We start from the raw sequence: 17,026 nt of genomic DNA on the forward strand, positions 1-17,026 counted from the left end.
TAGAGGATTCAGAAATGTAAAAGGCTTTTCCAATGGAATACCGTGTTATGGCAAAACAAACCCAAACACCAAAAATAAGACAGAGACATCAGTCCTTTGAAAAGCAGAACATTTTCTGAGTAATCATTTATTTTTTTTAAAGGAATCTGTGATCAGTACATGTACCATGTCCTAACTACAAATTCCCTACCTCAAACCATTCAATCCTGAGAGTGACTGAACACAAGAAAATACCTTTTTTTTTTTTTTTTTGGTGAAGAATGTGTAAAAAAGCACAGATAAAAGTTGGGATGTGTTCTGTAGCATCCTAGGACAGCAGTGGCTCATGGCTTGCCTGTGCCTTGGCCAGGGTGGGCAGGAGCACCTCCCTGAGCAATAATAGGAGTAGCTGTGCTGATGCTCTGTCATCCTGCCTTACTTGCTGCTCAGAATATCAATTCAGCCAGTTAAACCAAAAGTCTGCACTGCACCAAAATGGAAGCTATTTAAAAAAAAAAAAAAGTGCTGGGATCATTGATCAGGAGTTTTATCTATGCTGATCAATTTTTTCTTAACGAAGTAAAATGTAAATCAGGACTAGGATCAATGCAGAATTTTCTCATGTGAGACTGCCTTTGTCATTAGGAAGCTACAGGCAATTACATGCATGCCAGGACACCAGATGCAGTGACTTTGGGTTATATTAAGCAGAGAGACGTGTCCCCTTTTCAGAACAAGTTTTCAGTACAAACTGCAGCTGTGAGGAGTTTGCAGTGCAGCTCAAACTGAATCCTAGCACTGAACAAAGCAGTGCTCCAGTTAAATGTCTTGTGCTGAGGTCCCAGACCCATAAATGTTGGTGACCTCTACTGCTCTGTCAGAAAAGCAGGAAGATACTGAGACATCTGCAATTATCTGGCTGCTGACATTCATTTTTTTGATAGAAATCTTGAAGATAATTTGAAAAGCAATAGAAGGCTGATTGACACAGTACCAAAATATATTAAAGAAGACTTTTTTCCTACTCTGTCTTTCCTGAAGGAAGAGAGGACTGGCTTAAAGAAATTCAGCACAGCATAAAAAACTTGTTCCACACATTTGGCTGTTGCCAGTTTGAGGAGTGCTGCTCTCAAAAACTTTGTGTCATACAACAGGAACTTCAGGCCAGACACAGAACCATAAGGTCTATATCAGAAAAAAAAAAAACTCTAATTCTTATTTTTAATTAACAGAATAGGCAAGGGAATAAGAAGAGGAGAAAAATTACCAAAACGAGGTGTTCAAAAGGGGAAGAAAACCTTAGTTTGAACACTTCATTATATACCAAATCCAAGCAACTTTGCACATGGATATTCCCAGTGCTCACTCACCACAGGCCTCTGAAGCCCCAGAGCACGTGGGGACATGGACAAGCCAGGAAGATTTTGGGAGGTTTGTTTGGAGCCTGCTCACAGGGTTGTGTTGGTTCTGCCTCTAGCACAAGGCTGCCATCCTGCAGCCAAGGCCAAGCATTAATGCTGATCTCCACCCCAGAGGATGCAAATCCTGGAGGGGAGCTGGGCTCCCAAGCCTTGGATTCGTGCACACACTGGAGCCTGCCCTGGGTGTGCATCAAGGAGCTCAGAATAAAGAGACAACCTCGTGTTTGCCCTCATTTAAAGCTCCCAAGTGAAAACTCTTCAGAAACGGCCCAAACCTGAGCCCCACCACTGCTGAGACAAGGCCAGGAGTTCTCTGGTTCCAGGCTGACACCTGCTCACTGCCCTCAAAGTTACAAACCACAATCCCAGGGAATACCTGCTACCCACAGCAGGTACCCTCCAACCAGAGCTAAAAACAGCAATTCCCCCCTCAGAAATGGGCCAGCCAGTAAACAGCACCTTTAGGAACACTCTGAGCTCAGATTTTAAAGAGTTGGAGGGTTTATTATTATTACTTTTGGACACAACTGTGAAAATATTAACATTTTCCAGCCTGGCTTCCAGCACGTGCAGCTCAAAATGGCTGCAACTTTGGCTGTTGCTTTTTTGAGATATTTCATCATCAAATTTAATAGCAAAGCCCTGCAAAGCAAGACACCATCCGAAATGAGGGTTTGTCAGCACATCTTCATGCCTATTAAAGCATCCAGCAGCATGTTATTTAGCTCTGACAGAAAAACAATTTAACACCTTAACTTGGGGGCAAGGAGCGGAAATGGAGCAGAAAAACGTAATGGAAAATAGAAATATGCTCTTTGGGAGTAAGTTTAAAAAACACAACAATGCTTACGGGATATAGAAGGAATGAGACTTTTGCTACTGAGCTTGAACTGCAACTTGAAAAAATTGCGTCCCCAGTAAAACTTCAACTGACAATTTATATTCAGAGGCAAAAGAGCCTACCTAACCTCTTTGGAGAAAATTTTAATTCCGTACGTGCTGGTATCTGATAGGCATCACAAGCACATTTCAAGGTCTTTATGAGATAATTAATGACAGGAAACACAGGAACATAATTTTAATTCCCCTTTCAGGATCTTCTGGACCAAGACCTCCTTTCCAGTGAGGTTGTCCAATCAGAGGAGGCACAGCAGCAGCAGATTTCTAATATTTTCCTAATCACAACCCAGATACTTAAACTAGAACAGCAGACTGGCAGCCTCTCATATTTTTAAACCTCATTTGCTACATTTTTTCAAAACAAGAATTAAATCTGTTTTCAGATTCGGTGTCTCTCCAGTTTGGGAACACAGAGCAGTAATATTTCTGCAAGGAAACAGCTTGTGCTCCCAAACTGTGCAAACATGTTGTTATCCTGGGAAGCAACATGACCTAATAAAAGGAGTGGAGGAGAGGGACCTCAGAACAGTCACATTCAAGGACTTGCCCTGCTGTTTCCTGACTGGGAGATGTTAGTAGGTCACTTGATCCCACTGTGCTTCAATTTCCCTAACTATAAAGTCAGTGTATTCCCGAGTTTAAATTACAGCTCTTCGGAGCTGGTTGCTGGGTTAACCCTTCCCTGCCCTTGGGGAAGGTGTTGGGCACACCTGGCTGTGCTGGGGGAATTTCTGGAGCTAATCCAGGCGCAGAGCTTGGGTTGGGAGAGCCCCAGAGCTCCTGCCCAAGCCCAACCATTCGCTGCATGATTTAAACCTCAGAAGCTTGCAGTTGCCTTGAACTCTTTATTTTATCTGCCACATTTATTTTCCTGTACAAATTGCCACTTGGTCTGACTGATAAATTATTGCAGCTCCAGTCAGCTCACTTCCTTGACCAGCATCCCAACTTTCTCAATATCTGAAAGGAAAACTACCAGCCAGCTAGAACTGCAATTCCCCCTCTCCTTGAATCTCCACCATCTGATATCTACAAATATCCCAGATTTTCTTCTTTCACCATCTAAAAGCCATGCCCACAAGGAGGAAGTGCTTGCAAGGCCGGGCTGCCATGCTGTCCCCTCCTTGCTACAGGTTTAAAGCTCAGAAAACAACACCAGGCTCCCAGGATCACCCAAGAAGGAAGAGAAATCTTTAGGATCTTGCAACAGCAACAAAAAAACCCACAAACACACAAACAAACAAACAAAAACAAAAACAAAAACAAAAAACTGAGGAAGAAGCATTAATTTGCCTGAGCTTCCCAGTAGAGCTTAAGTAAACCTGGCTCACTGCCACAGCCTAAGCACAGCAATGACAGAGAAGCATCTTAGCAGCCTCCTCCAAAGGGATCTGCCCTGGCCAGGGTGAGGACCTGCAATATCTGACCCAGCTAAACCTGAATCCACTGCTGAAGTCAGGTTCTCAACACCCTAAGGCAGGCCTAAGAATACAAAACCTGTCTTATACCAGCATTCAGCCCTCCTTCTGGCTTACAGACAAAATCTGCCATCTCACATGCAGGTGAGAGGAAATATTTGTCGACACTCAGAACAAATCTCAGACCAACCAATAGAGTGGCCTGACAAGAGCTTGGAAGAGCAACCTTGTGAGGGTGCCTCAACTTCTGGGAACTCTGGATAGGCAGCAAAGGAATCCCCCCTTCATTCTGTGGGCATTTAAACCCCATAAACTGCCAGTTCTCAAAACAGAATTTGTGCCAACTGCCTCCCAGCATTAATCTGTTTACTTAACGTAATTCAGTGATACTGGCAGGGAGATTCCAGCCCTTTGTGGTTTCCACCACAGGAATTCCCTTCCCTGTGTTCAGGAAGGGAATGTTACTCTCCCCCTGCAGTCTCATATCACTGGTCCTGATGGAGATTAGAAATGTATGCCAAAGTCAATTAAACTCAAATTATAGGATTGTACAATTTATAGGGGTCACATCAGCTCATATCAAACTGCAGATTTCAGACAACCTGACTTTGAAGGACGTTTGGAAATAGCGGTGAAACTTTGCACAAGTAGATGGGTTACATGGACTCATCCCTCTATTGCATCAAAACTATTCTCCCATTAAAAAAAAAAAAAGAGTTTGGAATCAGAATTTTGGTTCAGTACCTTCTTCTGATATCACTGATGCCAAATACTACCACAATGTTCTAAGAGTTGTTTTTCTTTCTTATTTGCTATTTTGCTAAACTGCTGTACAGAAAACCACTTCTCTTCCATTTGGAAAAGATATCCCAGCAGGATGGGTTTGAAGGAGCATCCTTTGCCATGAAATTGTGTATGGCTGTGTGTAGATGTGAACCTCAAGTACCCCCTCACACAGCCAGGTCACACCACGACCTTGGACTGCCCCTTAAAGAAGAAACCTACCATTGTTCCACTGAAACTGCTCAACCCTTCCAGTCATATTTCAGATTAGACAGTAAGAAATAATAGCAGAGAATTACAGTACAAATATGGACTGTTATTAATATTATTAAGGAAATGCATGCTCCTTTGAGAACTTAAAGCTTTCATTCTTCAATATATGGACTTTTCCTACATACCTGGATCTCCTGACTGTAAATCTCATTAATTGACACAGTAGCTCCCATTGTAGCATTTTTGTCAAATGGCTCTGAATGCAAGCCTGGATCAACCTTATTTATGACTCTAATAAAGGCAAATTATTAACACAAAGTGAAACAACAGTGGGACAAGGTTCAATCACTCTCAACAATTCGAGCAGGAGAACAGAATTTTAACAAACTATGAAAAAATGACTTTTGATATCTCAGCAAACAATCCAACTCCCATACATGTTTCCGAGTCATTAATCACCTGCAGGGATTGCCTCCTGTTGAGGAGAGGGTTTTCCCAACCTAATGAGATAAAAGGCTATGTTTAGCTTAGTGGGCAAAGCAATCTGACCCGTTAAGCTTTGCTAAGCCGTGGGTATCTGTGCCCTGCTGATCACCCTGCCTGAGGAACGTGCACACATGGGCAGCCCCAGGGTGGACCAGAGCCCCATTACTGAATTTACAGGGATCCCCAGATGAAGAGAGGAATGAGGAATTTCACTCCATGTTCTCAGAAGATTAAATTATTATTTTATTATACTATATTTTATTAAATAATACTATACTAAACTATACAAAAGAATACAGAAAGGATACTTCCAGAAGGTTAAAAAGATAATAATGAAAACTCGTGACTCTTTCCAGAGTCCCGACACAGCTTGGCCCTGATTAGCTAATCAGTTAAAATAATTCACAGTAGAAACTAATGAAACAACCACCTGTTGGTAAACAATCTCTAACCACATTTCAAAGGACCAAAAGACAGGAGAAGCAAATGAGATAATATTTTCTTTTTCTCTGAGGCTTCTCAGCTTTCCAGGAGAAAAATCCTGGGTAAAGGGATTTTTCAGAAAATATGAATGCGACACCTCATCCTGGGAATCTCGGGGCTATCCCAGAGCCATCTCTTCCAGAGGGTGTTCCCACAGCCCAGAGCCCCATCCTGGGAATCTTGGGGCTATCCCAGAGCCACCTCCTCCAGAGGATGTCCCCCCAGCCCAGCACCAGGGGCTCTCCTCCCTGCAGGGCCCCAAAGCCACGCAGATCTTGTGCTCCTCTGGGTGAGGGAGGAACTGGAACTCACCCACCCATCACACAAATCACTGAGAACCTCGGGTGTCCTTCCCTGTGCCACAGCCTCCAGCTTATCAAACCTTTGTTTCCACTTTGTGCTGCTGATGTCAGCCGTGCTGGCAGTGTCACCCCACTGGCTGTGGGAACCCAGACTGGTCCCAGGGCCTTGGAAGGGTTCACTGGCGCTGGCTGGAACGTACTGGTACAGCCCAAAATGTTTCACACCAGTCCTTCCCTTCCCTGCATGGCAGCATTTGACAGAATGGCTCCACTTCAGCCAAAACAAACAAAAAATGTGTGAACTTCAATAAGTCAGTTCTTTCCATCCCACTGGAACATCTGGGAAAAACTCTCACAAAAGCCAATGCAAGCCAAGCAACTATAGAGTCAAACCTGATCTGAAATTATCACAATGGCTGTTTGTAGCTTTTAGATATAAATATTCTCCTGTAAGGACTCAGAATTTGTATTCACAATTGCATCTAGATTTGAAATAAATGTTCAAATTCTTCAGCAAAGAATGAGCTTTACAATAAGAAAACTTCAAGAATTATTGCTATATAAAATTTGCTTAGAGCTGTAACGTATAATTTGCACAAAAATACCTATTCACATTATTAAATATTAAACTAAATACAAGACCTAAATGTTATTGCAATAAATATAGTCAGTATAGGAAATAAAAATACACTCTAAATGAAAATTAGGTGGGTGTCAGGCTTGGCTTCCAGACTGAGCCATGTCCTGAAGATCCATGAGCTGTTCCTTAACCCCAGATGCAGCACTATGAAGCAATAGTTATGAAAATTTTGCCAAAATATCAGAACTTTTTGAAGTAACTGACCTGAGGTCTTGCCAAAACATTATTGTAGAGTAAAAGAGTCTGTCCAGCACAGAATAGTGAACATGTGAACAAAAATGCTATTGGAGAAAAAAAACCCCACCAATATCTAGCCTAGAATAATCAAACATCCAAAAAAATTGGCTAATTTTATAGTATTTCCCTTAGCTAAATAACCCTTCAAACTGTCCAATATTTTAAAATTGCCCTTCTCCAACAATACTGATGTGCTGCAGCTTCCTCACTAAGAGGAAAGATTCCATTCCTTCAGGAAGAGTTTTTTTTTTTTTTTAAAAAAAAGAGGGGAAAAAACTCAAACAAACAAAACAAAACAAAACAAAAAAAACCCTACAAAACTCATTTAGTTTGGTGAGAAATGTGTCAAGAAAGGATTTAGGGACAAACACTGCACAGCAATACCTCTCCTATCCCCCGTGAAGGAGACAGAAAATACAAGAACCAAAAGACCAAGCAGAGGGAACCAGAACCAGTCATTACTTTGTACAATCACAGAAGATCCTGGGAGGGACTCTCAAGGAGCACTAAACCCAACTCCTGGCCGTGGCTGGGTCACAGCCAGGTTTAACCTACCAGAGAGCACAGCCTGGGAGGTTTGAATGATGTCCTAATTACATCCCGAGAGATTTATTGACTGCATTTTACCTCCCTTTCTTCAGAGCCAGAATTGTTCTTTTCTGCACCAGCAACAATTTGTTTTAGGCGCTGAGAACAGGATGCAGCATTGTGCAGGGGAAATAAAAGTCTGGTTATTTATTTCACTGGGGTCATTTGTCAGCTCCCATCCCAAACCCAGCCAAATTCCCCTCCACAGGGACCACCAGGAAGTGCTCCAGGACCAGCAGGCAAATCCCAGAGCTCAAGGCCCCATCCAGAACTCCATCTGGATGACCAACACCACCATCCCCCTTCTCCAGGGCCAACTCACAGACATGATCTCTTAGCAAGGTTTTTGCTCCAAATAAATCTTTTGGATGTCTTAATGTCCAGTAATAAACCAGCAGATTACAGTGATAAAATCCCAACAGCCTCCTCCTGTTGGAGGCTGGCAGAAACCACCCCTCCTCCTTGCCCTCACCTGACCAACCACATCCATCCTGATCTCCATAAACAGAAATAATGGGTGAAAGTAATTAAGAGAGGGGAAAAAAAGTAATTTATAAATAATATAATAATAAATAAGAATAAATATAAATAAATAAAAAATAAGAATAAATATAAAAGCCTCGCCGGGAGGTTGAGAAAATAAATCTGCGAAGCTTGCTTAAATCACTCCAAAAAAGGGAAGATAAGAGGGAGTGTTTGAAGCACTTGTAAACCAGTAAAAGCCAGGAGAGCATATTTTTTTTTCTCTCTCCTCTTTAAAGTGTTGCAAGGTGGTTTATGTATGGGCTGATAAAGTAATACCATTAAGAATTCATCTGCCATTTCAGCTCAGCAATTTTGAAAGCATCCAGCACCATCAGATAAGCACAAATTCTTTAATCCACACTTCTTCTTGGAATTCCTATATTTAGAAGGATTCCTTAATTTCTTTATACAAATAGCTTTTTTTTTCTCTAACACAGCACTGTCCTACAAAGATCAACTTCATACCTCTGTTACATATCTTGGAGTTTTGCTCTCTAAGTCAGACATTCCAGTCTCTAAAAATATACAGCTTTTATTATCAAAAGCCCAAGGAAAAGATAATCAGTAATGCATATACTTCTGTACATATGTAATATATACAGGGAAATTCCTAACCTTGAAGGGAACCATATTTCTTGAACACTGATGTCAGTGCTCAAAGATGTTTCTTGACCTTGAGGATAAAAATAAATTGTGCAGCCCTGCATCGTGTCCTCGGCTTAGTTCACTAAAGACATCTAAATGTTCTGTGCTTACATACCATAAAACAGTTAAACACTGATATTCCATATTAATTATATTTAATACTCCTAACTTCGATTTGTGGAGAGGAAAATTGGGTTTCCCAGGAGCTGCTGCAGCTTCCAAACATCCTCTAATTCACCAGCACCAGAGATGCTCACACTGTTATATTTAGATAAAGTAGTGATGAGAGCCCTCAGCACATTATTCGCAAAATTAAATCCCACTGAGGTTTTTTTTCCCCTCTTGCCATTTCATTAATTCCAGCTCAGGAGCAACAATGGAAGATCATAATATGGGTAAGAGATAAAATAATAAAATATATAATGAAACATCATTTGGAATTCTATGTTTCCTGCTTTTAAAATAATGGAATTTTTGGTAATTTCTGTGACTGGGAGAGAAGACTCACAGAGAAGCTTCCCGAAGGTGCTGAGATGATGTCTGCTAGCCCTGGTCTTCAAGTAATTAATTCTCCAAAGGAACATCTGAATGCCAAGCTCAACTATCCTTTAAAAAGGCAGTGGTTTCTCAAGGAAACATTTCAGAGAAGCTGTCAGCCCTCAGTTCCCCATTTTACAGAAATCCTGGGCTCCCCCTTAAGGAATGAGCCCAGGTGCCACCTGAAGTGTCCCCTGCTGGTGCTGCCTGGGGACGGTGGAGCCGTGTCCCAGCTGCCCAGGATGCTCCTCCCCAGGCACCTGGTCCCAGCCAGGGCCCTCAGCAGGGCCGGGACAGCACCCTCAGCTCCCAGAGCCAATGTCACCCACTGGGAAGGAAACTGAGTGTGCATCCCCTGGCGTGGCTGGGAAAACACTCACAGGGACTGGACACAGCCACAGCTCAACTCTTAATTAGTATGTTAATTAGCAGAGGTACAGAGCCCTCCAGGTGTCCAAAGAAATTGGTCCCAAAAGAAAAGGTGTCCCTCTGTTGTCACAAAGACCCTTTCATAGCCAAACAAGTGTCCTGTTCATCTACAAAACCCCAAAACAGCGATCCCACAGCACATCTGTTGCCAGCCCCTCACTGATGTCACCTCAAGTCCTGCCACTGACACCAGCAGAGCCCTCCCCAGAGTCCAGGAGAGTTTCATCCCAACAAAAAAAATTGTAATTTGTTAGCAGGGGAATTAAAAAGAACCATTTCCTTTGTGTATCCTCTAAAATAGTTGGGAAAGCATCTTTGGGATGCCTCTTCTTCCTCTCTGCAGGATTACAAAATAATCTGATGAAACAGAACTTTATTCTACATCATTTGCTTTCTCCCAGCCTAAACTAAGTTAAATATAATTATACAGAAATTAAATTGATCACATTATTAAGAAAATAAGAAGTTAATTTCTCTTAGAGGATATAATTTTGGTGGGTGTAAAAGGAGGTACTTCTAAACCAGCTGAGGAGAGAAACTCAATGAATGCCCTGGAAGGAAGGATGTCCAGGTTTTATGAAGGACCACCTAAATTCCTTCAATATGGAAGGATTGGAAAAGCATGAATTATACAAATTAAATATGACAGCATTCAAAAGTCTACACCAGGATATTTAATTTATACAAGTTTTGGATCCTGTGTTTCCTGGAAGGCAAAAATAATAATAAATGCTGAAATCACTGTCTGTAAAGAGGAAGATTACCTCACTTGTAAGAAAATCTGGCTTCTTTTCTCCTGGTTTATGAGAAAACCTAAACACATGGTTTATTTGGGCACCATGAATAGGGAAAGTGATTGCACTGGTGTTCCAGCAGTGAAAGACTCTGGGTGTGTTTGCAGAATCAGCACGAGAGCAGCAAGGCAGCAAGGATTTCAATCTCTAGGAAGGGAATGTTTAACCAGTACAAGGCAATAAACATTTTTCTGGTACATTTTTCTATCCCTCACAGAACCAATCCAAGTAATTATTTTAAAACACCATTTCTGACTTGTGCAAGAGGAACTAAAAATGTGCTGTTGGACAGCAAAACCAGCATCCAGTTAAGTTAAAGGAATACAGTTTTACAAAGATTTAGTGATAACCTTAGGGAGCTCTGGATTTATTTTTTTTAAGAGCTGGAAACCTCAAGATTGAAAGTGAACTCAGAAATTTAATTTTCAAACCAATAGCCCATCTTTTATAAATATGGCACCCAATGAAATCAGGCATCAAATAGGAAATCAGGAAGCAAATATTGTGACATTGAGCACTTCTCTGGAGATAATGCAACAGTGACATCCAGATCCTTCATCCCTTCCTGTCTCACCCCAAGCTTCAGCTGTAAATAACTGATCCCACATTTACAGGCTCTAATGTGATCCCTGTGGAGATCTCTCTCAGATCTCCTACACACGCCTTACATAAAGCCTTGCCTCTCCATCACCACACAATCAGCTCAAGCTGCACAAGACTCCAGAGATGTATATTTAGCTGGAAAAGAATGAGAGTTAGCACAGCTTATGCTCAGTTATATCATCCTGGAAAATCCTGGAGTGAAGAGCTGAGCAATTTGTCTGTGCTGAGCTCCACGCTGCCCCAGTTCTGTGATCAGTTCTCAAGGCAGACACTCAAAAACCAACTTTGAGACCTCTGCAGGCTTCTGCTCCCCTCTGCACTGACCCCTCTGGTGGCACTGCCTGGCACCGAGGTCTGGGCCAGCACCTCCAATTCCCAGCCCAGCTCCACCTCCCCCTGCTCCAAGGTACTTTCTGGGAATGCCACCTGGAATATAGTGCTTCCACCCGAGCCATTAACTGAGTCTCTTCTGAGCTCCCAACTTGCAGAACAGCTGGGAATTCCTCCAGGAGGAGGGGTTCACTCTGCCCAGCAGCTGGGGTGGGGGACAGGGGCTGCTTGTCCTGCAGTGTCCCCACTTGGGCTCCACAGACACCTTGTGGCTGCAGCAAACTCAGCCAAAACCACAAACAAGCCCGTGATGACAGAAGAGATTTCAAATAGAGGGTGACCATGCTGCAACAGGATTAGCTCAGGGCTAGGAAGATCCAGGCTTAATTTCAACATCCATCTCAAATTCTCCCCGTAACCTTGACCAAGTGATTTAATTTCACCGTGTCCGCTTCCTAAATATATCCACGATAGATCATCTCCCAAATGTGCAGCGAGGACAAACAGAAGATTGCTAAATACTCTGATAAACTCTCAGTATTCAGGGCCTTCCACAGGCAGATAAAATCTACTGGGTAAATACAAAATAAATATTAAATAGCCAAATTGCTGGGGAATTTATTGCACTCTATTACATTGCAGAAATACAGAGGAGTAAATCCAATATCCCATGTTTTGCTGAACATAACACAGAGCTGAGGGGACTACAGACTTTTTCCTGAGTGAGTTCTTCAAAATATTATTTTTGTGGATTAGAAGATCCTCAAAACTCTTCAGGGGACTGTTCTCCCAGTTTTTAACCTACATACATTCTGGTCAAATCTCAGAACATTGACTTATCAAGCATAAAAGTCAACACAAGACTGAGCTCTGAAGGAATCCCAGCCCCAGCTCTTCTGGCACATCTCAGGAATCAGCTCCTCTTTTTCTGGCTTTCCTTCCACACCCCATATTCTTTGCCCCTTGCATTAAAGTTATACCTGTTAATTTAATTGTACTTCAAGATCTTTTCACATATAAGACTGAATTCCTGCTTCCTCAGCCTTCAACTGGGATATTTTATAAAAACCCAAACCGGACAACAAAAACCCGACATTCTTCAGAACACACACACACACATGCACGCACACTATTTTTGTGTGACGTGTATGTAAAGCTTCTGTATGCAATGAACAACACCTGGAGCAGCTTGACATTCTTCAGAACACACACACACACACACACACACACACGCACAATATTTTTGTGTGACTTGTATGTAAAGCTTCTGTATGCAATGAACAACACCTGGAGCAGCTCCTCAAAGCCCCACACACAGAATGATTTAGGCTGGAAAAGACCTTTAGGAGCAGGGCTTCCTGAATGCCATAAACCCCTCCAGTATTAGGGATTTTTGCTAATAGTGCCTCTTTCTGTCTTCTAGGAGCTCCTAGTAACAAGCACTCTCTGAAGAGTTTGTTTTATCCTCATTGAAATGTTTGAAATCTGTTTGAAATATGTTTGAAATCTGAAAAACAGCAGCACTGCTGCCAGCCCTGCTTTCTGCAGGAAGAACTCCCAAACTTCCTTTCTTTATCCATGAACACTGGCAGAGGGACCTCTCCCTCTGCACCTCCAGAACTCTTCCCCATTTGCTCCACAAATCCCAAATCCCAGAGCAACATCTACATCTCTGCCCAAGGGCTCTCTGCAGGAGCTGCCCATGACCAAGAAGTGGTGGCCTCCCTACCAGCAGGTCCAGCAGGATAAAGGGGGAAATCAGGAATCCTGCTGCAGGGAAGCACCAAAGCAGGCCAAGCCACCAGGCAGGGGCACAGCCTGCACACAGACACCAGCTCGCACCAGCACTGCCACAGCTGGAAAAACTCTGCTCCAAAAACGTGAAATCATCCAGAAAAAGTGAGTGGGACAAATCTGTTAAGCATTCTGACATGGAAGCTCCATGGAAAAGGCTGAAATGCCACTGCCCAGACTGCTGGTGTCACTGTATTTCTCCACAGAATTTGAATTTGCAGCCTAAGGAACACAGCCTTTAACTTGTTAGGATGAATTATCCAAACATAACATCTCACAGTCCTGGCTGCAGGAGCCTGCTCAAAGCAGAAATAGACAGAAGCAGAGAATCTTAATCCCAGTCATTTGCTTCAAAGGAATGCTGAAGTGTTCAAGAAACAGCTGGATGTGGTACTCAGAGCCATGGTCTGGCTCACAAGGTGGTGCTCAATATTTGGATTCTGATTTTGGAGGTATTTTCCAACCTTAATGATCCTGTGATTCTAAACAGGAAGCAGAAATGACAAAAAAGCTTTCAGGCTATGTCAGTGCAGACTCCAGCAGGAAGATCCAGGCTGAGTGCTTAGCTAGCACGGCTGGAAATTAAAAAAAAATAAGAGATGGGAAAGAAAATGCTCATGCTCCTCCTCCTCCTCCTGCTCCCTGCACTTTCCCAATGTGGCAGCATGTCCTATTTCCCAAAGCTCATTCTATTTTCTCCCTTTCACCTCTGTAAACAGAGTTGAAATCAAAGAATGCTGCTATTCTTCCTGTTCTACAAAAAGCAGGCATCACTGTTACAGGTGTGTTCTGCTTGGAATGTTTTTATTCACTTTTTTCCACTTCCTTTCTCATTCTGGGTACCCTCACTCCATGCACAGGTAATGTCCAAGGGAATATCAACTGTGGAATAAGAAAATGGAATTTTTCCTTTTTTTTTTTTCTCCTGCTTAATCTGCACTTGTCTGCTTTTGTAAGTCCTGACACCAAATTCCTGCCCTTCTAGAGAGGTGGGAGTGGCTCTTTGCAGGTGGTTGGCAAAAAATGGATAAGGGGTCAATGAGCCAAGCCTTCTCACAGGTGTAGGTGCATTACAGAAGCCACAAAGAAAAACAGGAAAAAAAAGTTTAGTGGTTCAAGATCCCCTTTGATTAGGATTTGGTTTTATTGTTACTTTGATTGCAGTTTTGCTTATCTTTCCTATCCCAGAGGGAGAAAATACCTGGGTTTGCTTGCCTGCCTTGCTTACAGAACCTGTTTCCCTGATGATGCATCCCGGGCATGCAAAGAGGGTTTGGAAGCCTCAAAGCCCCTCTCTGCTGAGCCCTACCCAAAGCTCAGCTCTATCCAAAGGCCTAGCTTACCCAAATTTCAGCCCTACCCAAAGCTCAGCCCTACCCAAATTTCAGTCCTAACAAAAGCTCAGACCTCTCCAAAGATCAGCCATACCCAAAGCTCAACCCTACTCAAAGCTCAGACCTAACCAAAGTTCATCTCTATCCAAATCTCAGCCCTAACCAAAACTCAGCCCTACCCAAAGCTCAGCCTTACCCAAATTTCATCTCTAACCAAAGCTCATCTCTATTCAAATCTCAGCTCTAACCAAAACTCAGCCCTACTCAAATCTCAGACCTAACCAAATCTCAGCCGTAACCAAAGCTCAGCCCTACCCAAAGCTCAGTCTTACTCAAATTTCAGCTCTAACCAAAGCTCAGCCCTAATGAAAGCTCAGCCCTATCCAAAGCTCAGCCTTACCCAAATTTCATCTCTAACCAAAGCTCAGCTCTACCCAAAGCTCAGCCTAACCAAATCTCAGCCCTACCCAGAGCTCCTGACGTCAGGTGAAATTAGGTCAGCACAAAGGCGCTGCTGAGGAGGAATCACATCCTGTATCTCCTTTCTCTCCTTGAAGCAGCAACCAAATCAGGGCATTATTTTCCAGCTCCCATCCTGGATGGCTGCTGTAATTTGGATTTTCTTCTCCTTAGCTGAGCAAGCATGAGGGAGGAGGAAGAGGAGGAGGAGGAGGAGGAAAAGGTACTAATCTCTTTAGAAAGCAGCACTTGACACCCAGTGTGTAGGTGATAATGAGCACTTCTAGGGAGCTGACATAATACCGAGCGTTTACAGGAGGGAAACTTTGCTGTGAGAGAAGCCAAGGTCCGCTGAAGAGATTAATTCATGATTTCTCTTCTCTCACACCGTAAAAAAAGCCCCAATACGATTAACTGTAAAGTGATTCTACAGTTGTTCAAACATGCACAACAAGAAGTGACAGTAGAACCTCAGCCCTCTCGGGGAAGCCTGGAAAAAAAGCTACAATTCACCTTAATTAATTATCCAGAAAGAATGAAAATATCACCTATTAAGATTAAAACCAGAAGGAAAGAATGCACACTTTTCCACGCAGAAAGAAAAAAAAAATTAAAAAAAATAAAAAAAACAACTCAATTAAGTGTAGCAAGTAGCAAATAAATAGGAAGCAAATTTAAAATTAATCACAAGGTGAACATTCCCCAGCTCCCCACACGTCTCTCTCTGGTAATTAAGCTACAACTGTCCTTACAGAGGGAAAGAAAGATGCAATAGCTTTATTTACATATAAACAATTATTCAGCTGTAAAGAGAACTCACACACACAGGAGTTAATGGAGAAATCATCAACACAGCTATCGACTACACTTAGATCTCCTCTTCAGGTGCCAGTAGCAATTACAGACTCCTCCACCTCGGGAATTCTTAAATATTCCCCTCTTTATCTGGACTAACCTGTGCCACTCCTATTTCAAATACACTAAAAACTGTTTCAGGTTGGAGTTTGGGGGTATTAGCCTCTATCAAAACATATTTGCACAAAGTGTGTCTGAGCCACAGTACAAAACTAAAAATTAACCCGGCACATGTAACTTTATAGAGCCTGCCATAAAATGCCACCAAAGGCCCGGAGATACTGCCTGAACCATGGCCTCTTTGGAAATCCACAAATGTTTGCTGGAGAATTGGAGACGTCTCGCCACAGCAAATCTCAGTTTACCACTAAAAATCCCCATGCAAGACTTGTTTTGAGTCAAAAATTTTCCACCTACTCCTGCATATTTTCCTGTCCAGATACTGCTTTTGCCCCAGACACTGGCCTCCATTCCCTACTCCCAACATGGAAGTTTTTATTGTACAATTGTGTCATTTGGAACGTGGAGAATGAGGTTGAGTGGTAAATTATCTTTGTGAGATGAATTAGGCCTAGACACAAAGGTGCCGAAGGTAATTATCACATTAGATGAGGCCCGGCCAGAATCACAAAGTTAACCTCTGCACAGCTCTGCCCTGTGGAGATGAGAGGTTGCTCCTTCTCTGGAGTCTGTGACCACACAGATTTCTCACCCAGAGGTGACAAATAAACCTCGTGATCCAAATTAATGTCTCTGTGAAAGCCAGGCTGCTCCCTTATCTAAGAACAATCCCATGATAGAACAACTGTTCATTTTTGTTTCATTTAGTCTTTCTGCTTGGACACAGATTCTGCAGGTTCTTTTGAGCACTCTCTGACAATATAAACCACACAACATTTGAGTTTGGCAGGTCAGCATCTCTTGGAGTCAGAATGGAGCACACCCAAGCAGATCCAGGATCCATGGCGCATCCTCCTCCTCCTCCTCAGAGCAGCCTCTCCCTGCTCCCCTTGTGGGACCACTGGAGCTTGTTTTCACCTCAGACACATTCATTTCAGAGAGCTGGGTTTGCAGAAATTTCATTTGTCTTCCTGAAACTCGGTTTTTGCTTCGTTTCTGCTTTTTTTTTCCTTCCCAAGCTAGCTCTGTGCAGGGTTAACTGCAGGAAAGTGATGCTCAGGGAGACGGGAATGGGATTCTTTTTCTGCTTTTGTCAACAAATGTTCCTTCATGGATCTTAATTTCAATTACTATTCCCTCCATTGGGCCAT

At 42.7% G+C, this 17,026-nt stretch overlaps 1 protein-coding gene across 5 annotated transcripts in view; it reads right to left on the bottom strand.

Moving 5' to 3' along the window:
• ATP2B2 (ATPase plasma membrane Ca2+ transporting 2) overlaps window positions 1–17,026 on the bottom strand; it is a 396,338-nt gene that overhangs the window by 227,321 nt on the left and 151,991 nt on the right. The gene's annotated exons all lie outside the window — the stretch shown is intronic.

This window comes from Passer montanus, unplaced genomic scaffold (genome assembly GCF_014805655.1).
Source record: "Passer montanus isolate IOZ18808 unplaced genomic scaffold, ASM1480565v1 scaffold147, whole genome shotgun sequence".
In the NCBI taxonomy this organism is placed as follows: Eukaryota; Metazoa; Chordata; class Aves; order Passeriformes; family Passeridae; genus Passer; species Passer montanus.